Genomic DNA, 13,810 nt, shown 5'->3' on the forward strand with positions numbered 1-13,810 from the left:
TGGATCTTCACTCTATGAAAAGCTTACTCTTAAAAGGGAACTGCCTCTTCAGATTTACGTAATGCAATTTCTCCCTTGTTATCTGTATTACAAACTACAGGTTATTTAAACAGAATGCATGCCAAATCTTTGATTTTCTCTTTCTGCTCTTACTTGCCCCACACCCTCTGCTCAGCTTGCAGCCTTCATCCAGGCTGTCCTCACTGCAACAGATGACTGTTTTTACACTAAAGGAGCTACCCAAGGTAAAACTGTAGCTAGGATGAGGTGTGTTATTTTTGATCTTGGTGCAGTAAGTTGAGGTAAACAACAAGGGTAAGAAGGACCAACCTTGACAAGCCACACTGCAGTAAAAAGCTATGGAACTGCCAACCCCAGGCATTAGAAATCAAGAGTTAGGCCTTGAAAAAATTGTGACATTTATTTTTAAATAATCTTGTGATTTTTTAAAACCAAACAACATTGCACTTATTTATTTCTGAGGCTCCGAGGGATGGTGGGATCACATTAGTAGGCTTTTCTGCAAGACTGCAAGAAAGTTCATTTTTCATCATTGAAAGCCAAGATTCTCATGAATCCGGAAGTGGGAACTTTAAGAAAAAAACATCTAATGTAACACTCATGTTAAAATCCATGATAGCTGACAGCACTAAAAGTGTTTCTATGCCTTGTCTTTGCTAGGATGTCACATGGAGTGAGCTTGCTGTGCAAGATAAAGCCCTGGAGTGCACCATTTCACTTCTGAATCTCCTTGTCAGTGATTATTTCTGGCTTCCTTTTTCTGTCGCATGTTTTTTTACCTTCCACTCCATCACTCCCTCATTTCACCCTAGCTTGTTCCCAAGATATAAATCTTGGTTATGCAGATTTCCTCCAGGGTGCATATGCTTAGGTGACGCTTGTAATATTTTAATTCATTAAAAACCACAAAAGGTCACAAGCGCCTCTATCATTACTTCACGTAAACCTAGCTTGGAGCAAATCATGCAGAGGAAGACAATCCACTCTTAACATGATGCAGGGCACAGGGCTCTCCATCTGCCATGAGATCTTCATTGCTTCTACGCATCCAACACCTGGTAGGTGTTTGCTCACAGGGCTTTTTGGGTCTGATTTTTAGGAAGCAAAGAGCATCTGCAAAAGCTGCATCTGAGTGCTAAGCACTTGTGAAAAAATCAGGCCTCTTGTCCCTGAAGCCTCCCCAGGCATTCAAAACTCTTAGTCAGGCCAGAAAAATAAAAAAGCAGGAGGCTGGCTTAAAACACAAGAGGTTTTTCAAAACAATCAATTTTATTTGCCTCGTTCCTTCAGGAGTCATCTCTTCAAACTTTTAGCCCTGCAGCAAGAAGGGCAAGAAACTTCCTTTGAGCAAAAAGCAAACGCTTCTCCCGAGTGCCACCCGGAGCTTGGATGCTAAAGGGGGGGTTCAACAATGGCAAGGCTCAGGATAAAAAGCATGAGATCTGGCAATGCTCCCATGTCCATTAGAAGCAGTTCACAGTTATTTCTAAAAGTAAACGGTCTTTTGCTTGGAGCGACAAGGTTTTGAGGTTTGGATCTCTGGTCACCACAAAGGGAGAGACGGACATACTTGTCTTGCACTGTGGATCCTGCTATGAGCCAACCTCAGCTTGTTACTCGAAAAAATCCAAAAGCCTCTCACATCATCACATGATAAATTCAGTACACCTGCCAGGATGAAATCACATTAATAAGTGATACTGGAGCAGCATCTCTCTGTTTCAAGCCCATGCATCCCACTGCAGTTTCACCCAAGTTAACAGAGTTGCAGAAGGGCTGAATTTGGTCCTTTATCAATAGACACCTTTTTTTTCCACCCCATACATGAAACTGGTATATAAGGCAACTCCACTGGATTTGATTGGCAGCATTATTGCCAATGATGTTTAAGAACACAGAGGGAGGGAGGCAAACTGCCACTTCAAAAAGAAAAATGGATGCAGGAGCAAAGGCCCCAGCAATCTGTCCTGCTTAATGGAAGCTGAAAGGCCTATCTTCATACAGCACGTTTCTGCAAGACATGCATATTTACAGCCTTCCCCCCTCAAATCCCCAAACTGTGATAATAAAAGGCTTCTGTAAAACAAACTAAACATACATGGTTTTCCCAAAGCAGGCATCAATGCACTAAAATATATAATCCTTTAAAACCTTGTGCATCTCAATACTCACTGGCCCTAGGCGGGGGGGGGAGGGGGGGGTGGAAATAAAAAGAGGACAAACCCTGCACTGCAGCTGTGAAATATGAAATAAGACAGGAATGAAAAAACATTCCTTTCTCTGGAGGAAGTGTATGCTGAGCTGCAAGCGTTTCTTGATCTACCAGTTTAAATTAAGCTTTGCAAATGAGTTGCCTTATATGCAGAGTTAGCCACGAAATACTCCGCGCTGAGCGAGTGCATGTAGCGTGGAACGGTGTTTTGGTAGCACTCGACAACAACCACAATGTCTATCAACCGCAACAAGGACAAAAGACAATCCAAGCCCAGTAAGGGAAGCTCTCTAGTTTTTGTTCAGCTTTTTCTCTCCCTCTTCTAGGAGAAGCCTCTCTCTTTGCTTAGAAGTGAGGCATCATTGTGCAAGACTAGAAGGACGTGAAGCAGACCATGAAATCTTACTACATTTCAAAAACTTTAGGAGTGGGAGTGAACATTAAATGGAACTCGGAGAAAAGGGAAGCCTAATGATTGAGGAGGATGGGTTGTCGCACTCATTTTCTGAACAACGGCTATCTGAACATGGCCAGTTATTTTCAGGCTATTCTTGCTCCTGCTAGCAATGGTGCAATCAGCAGTGCCATCATTCTAATTCCTCTGGCCAGCATAATCTTTCTTTGGCCCTCGTCCCTGTCACCATAGGCTGGCCAGGTCACTGGTCATAGCATCTTCGCTTCACCTCTGCCTGCTACTCTTGTGTGGAAGGCCAGGCTGTGCAATACCTAAGCCAGTCTCTGGGTCCCCTTCGCACAACAAACTATGCTGTTCATTGTATTCGTCCTCTCCCTCTAATCAAACACCAAGCCCATAAACTGTTTGTCTCCCTGTCTACTTCCACTGTCTTGCACAATGGGACCTGGTATCTGAATACATCATGAAATGTCAGAATATGTCCTTCTTACCCTGAAACTAGACACGACCATGGTGCAGAGACTAAATTAAGCCCAAGATCACCATGCAAAGCAAGAGAGAAATATCCACAACTGTCATGGTATATGAATACCTGAAAATGCATAATGCATTTTTTACTGCAATCTTCCTACAAACGATGGAAGTACCATTTTACAAATGGGGAACAGAAGCTCAGTAGGCGTGTCTACACAAGATGCCTTACTGTGCAGCAGACTAAACTGCTGCACAGTGAAACATCACTGTCTACCCATGCACAGCAATTAGAGTGCAGTAGACTAATTCACTGCACTGCTGCATGGCCAGATACCAGTTGTATCCAGCAGTACAATAACCCATGTGTAGATAGTGAGATCAAGATTAGTTTACTCCCGCTCATATTGGGCCAGAGTATATTCAATCATATTAATTGCATGTGTAGATTGAATCAAGTCACATAGGGGGTCCACAGTCACAACAGGAGTTGAACCCAGGTATCCCCAAGTTCAGGGCCAATATCTTATCCACTAGGCTACCCTTCTCCACTGATCTCCATGGTACCATTTCTCTCTGTGTCACTGATGCACTTTGAACCAATGGATCAAGCCATAGTACAAAAAAGGCTAGGTCAGAGAAGAGGATAAATGTGATGTATACTCCAACATACAGGGTGCATCTACACAAGACATTTACAACTGATGTGCCTAATTAGCTCCACAGTAAAACGTCAGCGTGTACACGTGCAGAGCTACTAGGCCAAAGTAAACTAATTAACTGCACCATAGGATAGTGCTGCCGGATACCAGTACTATCCTGCAGCAGAGTACTTTACTCTGCCACAACGCTCACATAGATGGAGACTGGGCTGGCTGGGGCACAAGGGTGCTACACTGAGGGGGCTGCCTGCTGGCTAGTCCCCCACTGTAGCCCTTCAACAGCATACTGAGGTGGGGAGAGCAGCCCTGGGCTGGCAGGCTGACCCCCAGGCCTCCTACCAGCCAGGGCTGCACCACCTTGGCTCAACATGCTACCATTTCCGGCACACATGAAGACATTGTGCCCAGGAGCAAGCAAAAAACTCTGGCACAAACTGCACAGGAATTATTTGGGTGCCTTAATATTGCATGTAGATGCACCCACAGATAATTATATAAGCAACCAAACTAACATTCTTAGTAGAGACTTGTAAACAGGACACAAGATGTGACAAAGTTACTCCACCTCTGAATTCATATTTCCTCTGAACTATTTTTTCAACTTCTCTGGACACAGATGAACTTTCTCAGTTCAGTATTTTTTTTTTTTGGTGGCTTTGTAGAAAATGGAGCTTCCCAGCCTAGTGATAAATGGCTTGAAAAGCTGTTTAACACCCCACACACAGGTTCAGTAAGAGCCTCTCTGTCCTTTGCAGAAATGCTGTTTGGCAAGTTCTCAAAGCAACAAAGTTCAGCAGATCATGACAGATATCCCTACGCATCCTTCAAGTACAAGCAAACTGAAGGGATTATCCTTTCTCTTCCTGAAACAATGAAAGCACAATAGGGTCACAAAATGTTGATACATCAAAGCACTAACTCCAATTTCTAACAACAGGCAGCACTTGCCCAATTCCTGGCTTTCCTCATTCATCAGAAACCAATTTTTACCACAAATAGTTTTTTCCACTGAACAGAAAAACCCATTTTTAGGGGTTTTTTTTAAATAAATGTTGAAAATGTGAATTTAATCCTCGCTCAGTTTAAAGACCAAGGCCAGACAAACAAATCAAGAACAACATCAGAATGCATTTAAACACTACTGTTAAGCATCATGTAATACCTGATGTGCCTGCCTGCCTAGGTATAGACACCAGCTGCTTCCAAAGCCGATTCAGGCAGAATAGGCTTTACTGGCGGCATGTCACACTCCAATATAGAACTGCATCATGCAGAATCCTAAATATTTCTCCAACTACTCTCCGCTTATGCATTAAAGGGAATATTTTATGCTGTCTGGATAACATCCTCTACTATTAAAATACAGAAATACAGAAGTTCCTGGTGGTATGTACAAGGGCTAACCAGAGGGCAATGATTTTGAATGACAAGTTTTGAAGTTCCATTCTGTACAGGCCTGAAAAGAAAGCCTTTCAAGTGCTTTCATGAAAAATCAATTCTGTTAAAATGGTTGTTTTTCAGATCAATCCATGAGCAAGTCAGGACAGTAAACAAGGACAGTTGTATGGTCAGGTTGTTAGAGCACTAGATGGGATGTCCTAGTTCAAGTTTCAGAGCTATACTGGTTCACAGCATTTTCTTTTTTACTAGAGAGACCTGAACCTCCAAAATATCATAAAATGTAATGACCGTTCCACATAAGGCTGGAGGACCACACTCAGCTGTGGTATAAGGACGTGCTCATACATGCTGACGAACTTCAGAACTAAGTTGGCAAGTAGTGCACAGCGGGATCACTACACGGAGGAGTTGCATCACCAGGCCAGAAACACGTTGACGTTGTGCCATTAAGGAAACAAGTCCCATGCATCCCTCCCATTCAATGCATGTCATCTGCAGAAATGATGGGATAGCCGGGAGGTGGCTGGACCTGCCCTCCTGAGCATGCCAAAAGGCCAGACCTTACATGTGATGCTGGGGGCACATGCTCACTGCCACAACTCAGGGTTGACGTGCACATAGTAGAAGAGTGAGAGTGGGGATTACTTTTTCAATACCATGACTGAATACTCTGTGACTATCGCATAGATATACACACCAGCAGGCAGACAGTACCTCTCCAATAATGCTGTACCTCGTACAAAGCCAAGTGCTCTCACATCACTTCGACTGCAATGGAATACAAGAGTAGATCAGCTATGAAGAGATCATCCCTTATATTTGGATTTCCTGCAAATTTGTACTTTATGTTTTATGTTTGAAAATGCCAGTGCAATTCTAATCTGTCTCCTCCTTAGGGCTTGTTTTACAACACTGCCACAGCTCTTTCTTAGCATCTTTCACAATGGCACCCAGTTAAGAAGCCAGGATTCTTTCCCATGTGCTGAATGCAACAAAGGCAAAGCACTATTTTCTGGCTGAGTTAAAGAAGAACTTTGTCTGGATTCATTTCTAAAATGATCATTCTCTTTGCTAGCATTATTCCTAGATGTGCATGTTGCCCTGTAGACAATGTGCAGGAATTTAACAGCAAGGTAGATCAAAGGTAAAAACTGTTCTTACCTGTACTGTTGTGATATATAAAAGTCAGCATCGAGGCCAAGAGAGGGGGAAGAGAGAGAGAAAATACATGTGTGTCTGTCTGGGGTGGGGGCACTTGCACATACACTAAGTAGAAAAGGTGTTTCCTACATCTTTTAGTTTTTTCAGGGTTAAGAATATCAGGCCCAGGCAGTCCTATTTTTGCTAGACGATTCTGTCAAGACTTCTGGAAGATCTGAAGTGGGTCTTCAAGAGGCCGAGACCTAAGATGAAGCTAACTTCTGGAGGAGAGAGAGATGCCAGATCTGCATTTCAAATGGTCTTAATTCAGCACAAAGAATGAGCCAACAGGAACATCAAAACATGATTGGTTTTGCCAGTAGTGTTCGCATAAAACAGTGATGATGCTATTCTCCTTTCCTCAAGCTTAAGTATCTGCATTAACTAACACAGTTACTTTTTTTCTACATCTGAAATGATCGTGCTTCACACAATTGAAAAAAAATGAGACAAGTTTAGAAAAAAATGGTTATAGCACCTATGCTGTACCAGTTGTTCTCCCACGACCACATATCTGAGTATATACAAATATGTGCAGAATGGAGATTACAGGTAGTTCTCACCAGGAGGGAAACTGGGAAATCATTTCTGCTTGTTGCAGAAGGGATGAAGTTTGTGTGACAAACGCAACGGGACTGGGAGTCAGGACCCCTAGATTTTGTTCCCAGTACAGTTCGTTGTGCAAACTTGGTTAAGTTACAAGAGCAGATCTATTTATTATAAATGTATAATGAATAATACATCTATATCTAATAGATATTTTATCTTTATTAATATACACGACACCAACTAGGCACCTGGTTTGCCACTACAGTATCATGCTGCTTACCACAGCCTGACATTTTCCTGGGGCCCCAACACCTGTATCCCTCAGTTTTCTCTTGTTTTATATTTAATTTCAAGCTGCCCGAGGCAGAGGACACCACAGCACTTGGGACTAACAGGTTCATCCCTGGGCCTGTTCACAAGAAATACTAGCATTGCTTCAGCATAGCTTCTTGCATCGTAGGGCTGTTGAGAGACTTAATTATTCTCTATTGAAGTACTACTATTCCTTCTTAGATGGAAGGGAATTATTTGTCATTGAAGTAACATGAATACCTATTGAGCTACATAGCTCTAATACTTGTAAGTATAATTATTGTTAGAGAAGGCTTTATTAAGTGGCCCAAAATGAAGCAGTTAGCCATTCACTATACCAGTAAGCTTGGGTAAAATTAATAATCGCACCCTTTAAACTACAACAGATTTCACCAGTCCAGCTGGAACTGTTTGATAGCCTGGACCCTCTTGGCCTTTCTAAAAATAATCACATCATATGTTCTGTTTATTCAATTTTGATTCGATCAAGACATTCATCCATTTCTCTGGGGGGCTTTTACAAAACTTAAAATACAGAGCAATCAAATGAATTCAAATCGCAGATGTAATGAAATGACCTTCCCAGGAAGTAAAACCATCTTTATGAAAAACAAGAAGAGCCTTCCATAGATTTGTTCAAACTGCTTGCAGCTTGGAAGACAGCACTTTTGTCTAAGAGACTGGAAAAAATGGTAGCTATCGTGTTGTAGTGCATTATTAGAAGTGACAATTATCTCTGTATTCATGCAATTAGAACTTCTAATATTATGGAAAATAACGAATGCACCACTCCTGTTCTGGATGGCCTAGCATTAATAAAGCAAACCCATTTTGAATGCCCAAGGCCAGGACCTCAGGGACAGCAGATGGTGCCCGGGATACCGGTTCTCACATTAGCATAAGAATAGCACTGAGTGGGTCACAGATTGCCTTCAGTTGTCCACAAAATCTCTCGCCTTCTACCAAATGAGACAACAGCATTGTTTGGGGTCTTTTTTAATTTAGGTAATCAGTGCTTCATTATATACGAGAGAACTCATTTCACCATTAAGTCAAGCAATAAAGGAAACCACTTCCTTTGTAGCCTTGCTGGGCTCTAAAAGCTCATCATTCAAACTCTAGGACATATGACAAAAGGAAATGAGCAATAGTTGATAATATGCATTTAAACACTTAAGGCCAAATGACCTCTAGTTCTTAAAATTACATTTTTTTTAATGGCTTCTAATTCTGCATACAATCCACTGCAGCTGCAATCAGTTGAAAGCTCAAATCACTACATTTAGCTAACAAACTAGATAGTATCGTGTGAGACAAGACTACATTGCACACAAACATGGAAAAAAAAATCATGGACTGACCTGGCCTCTCTGAAAACATGGGTTGAAATCCTGCCCTATAAGAGTCAATGGCAAAACTCCCTTTGACTTCAAAAGAGCTAACACTTCCACTTGGTGCCAAATACTCGCCACCCAACTTTCTGTACATTCCCCAATTTCCCCATTTCAGCCGCATCAGCGTGCAGTATACAGCAACAAACAACTAGGGTCTTCACGATGCCCCAGGCTCAGAGTCCATATTTTCACCTGCAATCTATAAGGAGTAGGGGTGCACCAATACAGATTTTTTGGGCCGATACTGATGGCTGATTTTTAACAAACCTTATTGGCCAACTGCCAACACACAGCCTGGCAGCTTGGAGAGTAGTGCCCGCCTGGTATGTCTGTTGTGGGGGAAAAGGCAAGCGGGGAGGGAAGGGGCATGGGGAGGCAATGGAGGCCCTGCGGTGAGGGAGGGAGTGGGGCTTGAACCGGGGCAGGAGCTGCACAGCTGGGGTGGGGTGAGGGACAGAGTTGCAGCTCATCCAGGGGGCACACATCCTGGAAGGACAGAGGGGGCATGTGCCCCCAGATCTGTCCCACTCCCCACCCCAGCCATGGGTCCCGTTCACCACCCCGGCTGAGCAGCAATCCCAGCCCCAGCCCCTGCCCCACTCCTCCCTCACCTTGGGAGGCCTCAATCTGTCCTCACCACGCCCCTTCCCTCCCCCACATCCCTTCCCCTCCACAGACTTACCTGCAGGGACCTGCTCTCCACGCTGCCCAGCTGCATTCCTGTAAATCGGTTATCAGATTGGTATTGGCCAATATGCCTGGTTAATAATTGATATCAACCAAGAAAATCTTTATTGGTGCACCCCTACCTTCAGGGGTGACACTGAGTGAAAGCAGCACCTGGCTTTATCTGGACCAGCTAGCCTGGGTTAAACATATTGCTAACCTTAGGACAGAGATGCATGTGCATGAATGGAAAGGGAGTTGGAGGCTATACCCAGATCTTCCAATGGTAGTAAAATGCCTGAGAGTAGTAAGCCCTGGCCTCCCCTTTTCCTGTTCCCATGCATCCTTGTTGCCTGTTCAGCAGCTTTCCTAACTTATTGGTGGAGATAATTTTGAAGAGAATTTTTTCAAAGTAGAAAATGTGAAAATGTTGCAGATTGTAATTAGCAGTAAGCTGATTAAAGAGTTACCAAATCGAGCAACACTGACTTAATAATAAAAGTACCAAATTTGGCTTGCTGTGATCCCCAGGGTCAAGTTATTCATCATTCACAACTATTTGGAGAAGCCCTGACTCTTTGTGAAAACCTGTGTTAAACTGGAATGTTTCAGGAGTATTAACATGAACTCTGATTAGTCTGAAAGGGTGGACCAGAACATGCATAAGTCATGCCCGTTATTCTCCTTGTTAAATCATTCTTGTAGAGAACAAAAACAAGTCCAAAGACTCAAGCCAGTATGCCAATGCTGAAGAGAACAAGTTGCAAATATTTCACGAGCAACCACATTCGAAAGATCCAACTACTGTGCGAATCGAGAAAACCACCAGTGGTATGCATTGGATTTGCTAAACAAATGTGGATTATTCATAATAAACAGTGCCATTTGGCATCTTCTTAGCCAACTGTGTAATTCTGAGAGCCAGTTTCTATAAAATCTTTGCCTGCTTCCAAGACACTAAGAACATACAGCTTATAGCTAGCGTGATATGGCAATGATAAGGAAAAGCAATTTGAAAGGAGACATTGGGGGGGGAGGGATTCTTTCATCTACAAATTAAGGAATAGTTTAGAGTCTTATGAGAAGATCCTCCCTCCAAGAGGCACAAACAGCAGCCAGGAGTCCATCTCCCAGTGAATTTTCTCTTTGATAATCTTCCTCTTAATCATTAACCTACTTTTCTCCACTGACACAATTTATTTTCTTGCCCAGGGTAATGCAAGTGGTCATTTTCACTTCCTGGCAATACACAGGGGTGTCTTGTATATCACACCTGTTCTCTACTCAGGCATGTAGACAAAACAGCTGTTGTAAGACACTACCATGAGCCCATCCAGTGCAGTCCCCTTCAGAATTACCCATTTTGGGAGATGGTAGAGGGCAACCACAAAAATGTACACAGTTTGAAGGAAGTGGAGTCCCCACTTACCTCATTCACACTCAAAATACCCCAGTCTGCTGAAGTTCCAGGAATGGGTGCTATGAATATAGTGCTATGGATACAGAAATATGGATCTTAGGACAATCAAGTACAGTAATATCTCATTAACAAAGCCTCTAGGAGCAAAGCTCCTTTATAACGAAGTCAGCCATCAGTGAGCTCCCTGCAAGCAGGGAGTTCCATATCCCTGGCAGGGCTGGGGGCTGAGGGGCACAGCAAGGCTGTCGGGGGGAGTGAGAGGCACAAGCAAGGCTGGGGAAGCTGTGGGAAGCCTTTAATGGAGTATTTAGTTATTTTTTCTTTCTTCCACCCCCGCACCTCTTCTCTGAAGTCCTGAAACGCATCCCTATAGCTCCTATGTTATTTCTACCTCTGATAATGAAGTTTCTGAAAACAAAGTGATATCATAGAACTCATCTACTTCATTAACCAAGGTATTACTGTACTGCATTCTGGGCTTTCTAAGCCTGGTACACCTTACTTGCAAACAGATCTGCCTGCTAGTGATGGCAGAACATTGACACAAACACAGGATCCCAGGCCCAGGCTGATGGTGAAGCAACTAAAAATAGCATTTATGCATAACACAAACTGGCACAAGGGACAAGAGAAATCTTTTATTGATGGTGCTATTCATATTTCTCATGTAACACTTTTCGTTCCCTAAAGCCTTACTTGACAACTAAAAAAAGAAGTCCTCATCTCATTGGTTTTACTCCTGCAAACACAAATAATACAGTAGCATTACTTGGAGTGGGGCAGGAGATCAAGAAGCCATATCTGAGCAGCAAGAGCAAATAACTGTTTATACATCATGTTCTGTGCTCTTTAATGAATGCTATAAATTGTACAGACTGTCCAGAAAGAACAGGGAATCAGTTAAAGTGTCTAAATGACTTGGAGACTTTTTACCAGTGAAATCAGGGTACCATCACTGAATTACAGCAGCATCTTTCTTTTGGTTCCAGGAGACAGATGATTTTGTGATTAACCAACATCATCAAGATTCTAGCATCTAACCCTGATTAAGCAGACTGCTAAAGGCCATTTTGAGGTGCAAAATATCTAACAACTGTGATTATTGTTCTACTCTTTGGGGGAGGTGGGTGGGGTGGAAACCACACCTCTTGCTTCCTTCCTTTCAGTTGCTTTGAGGACTTAAGAAAAATACCTCCAAAAATGAATGGTGGCCACGCTGCGTATGGAACATGTGGCTCAGTTCTCAGCACTGTTTGTTAGGTAGGAAATGTAAGTAGGCCAGCACACGCTGCCATGTTTTGGCATACTACCTGTGGGCATAAGGATAGTGGTAGTGGGCATCTATCCTCCAGGGGGATTCCAAAGATAAGCACAGGGTCTGACAGAGAAGCTGTTACATTTTTACATTCACTGCAGAACATAAATGGGAAGAGTAAAACAAATACAAATGTAGTTTTGAAGGGTCATGCTTTTAATATCCTTCAGTGAACATGTACTACAAAGGCAGAGTAATGCAGACATGGTGAAATACTTAAAATAAAAAAATTGATCTGTTATAATTAAAACCAGTTTTCACTGAATCTGCTAGAGGAATAGTTGGGGGTCTGCTGAAGAGGTGATGGTGTTGAAATATTAGACAAAAATAAGAGCATTAAAACAGCCTGACTAAAAATCCTTTCCCCCTCGGTTATTCAATTTTCACTTTCTTGATTCTTGTGATGTCAGAATTTCCCTGGCTCTTTAGTCAACCAAGAGTCCTCCACAGTAAAGGCCTGAATGCCTAAAGAGAAAAACAATTAAGGAATGAAAAGCCCCTTCAAAGTAAAGTAATCTTTCATCTCCCTTATTCTTCATGAAGAAATACCGTAGCTATCCTGACAGGATCAGGCCCCAAGATGTACTGGTCACAGCTTAGCAGATGAGTGAGAAAGATTGTTAATTGTGTAAGGAGAAGACTTTAGAAGTCATTAAAACTACTCAAGGAAGGACATAAAAAATAGAGCTCCCTTTTCTCCCCTCCTCAATTCACAATGTGAATAAAACTTACAAGTGAAACATAACAAAGCATTTCTCTAGTGCTAAAAAGAGAAAGCCCAGAAATACAGACTTAAAGCTGATGCTCCATTTTTCACTTGCTTGCCTCTGTTGTGCCCTAGTCTTGCAGCTGGTATGGCACAAGCAAGATCCCACACTGTTCTGAAACCTCCTGTCATCTGCCATGGGCAGGTGCTAGCCCAGTCCAGCAAGGGTGGGAAAATCAAGCTACAAAGGCTGATGTTCAGAAGACGGGAGCAGTAAAGCCTTCTGCTGGTTCTCTGCATCAGTTAAGCAGTTTGCTGTGGTCCTGGATGCAGGGGTTGAAATGGTGCTGGAGGTCGTGTCAAGCACTGTTCTAAGGTTTTTTTTGCAAAAATTAAGTTCAGCGAACTAAATAGTAAAATAACACTTAGCACTCACACAGCACTTCTTCACAACTTCCCAAGGGCTTCACAACGATGAGCAAATGTTACTGCATCCATTGCACAGTTAGTCAAAACACGACAAGGTTAAGTGAATTACCCAACCTCACCCAAGTCAACAGAAGAGTCAAAAATAGAAACCACATCATTCGACTCCAGCGCCATGACTCATCATGCAGCCTCCCCAAATCAATACCAATTTGGTATCTAGTGCATCCTTTATCAGGGGATTCTGTCCAGCCAGTGCTGACAGTGCGACTCAATGGGTGAATCCCTGTTGTGCGAAAGGAGGTCAGTTCAACAATAGTTTTTGTCAGTATTTTCCCCAGGTGTATATGGTTATTCAGGTAAACTTTTTCTGACTCTGTATGTAATCTAAATTATTTCAAGTATCAGATTAATTGTTTCTTTAGTAATAAACACATTTCCCTAAAACTGAAGGGAGTCCTGCTAACCAAGCTCCACCTATAACGAAGTCCTGCACAATGAAATGAGTTACAAGAGATATTAAATGAGGTGTCAGCCAAAACCAGTTTCACTGCTTTCAATGGCTTGACTTCCAGGCACAATGTTTTCTATTACAGTGTATTAGTATTAGTAATAATATTATTAATAGTATTAGTACAGT

This window comes from Crocodylus porosus, unplaced genomic scaffold (genome assembly GCF_001723895.1).
Source record: "Crocodylus porosus isolate Cpor-Errol unplaced genomic scaffold, CroPor_comp1, whole genome shotgun sequence".
Taxonomy (NCBI): domain Eukaryota; kingdom Metazoa; phylum Chordata; order Crocodylia; family Crocodylidae; genus Crocodylus; species Crocodylus porosus.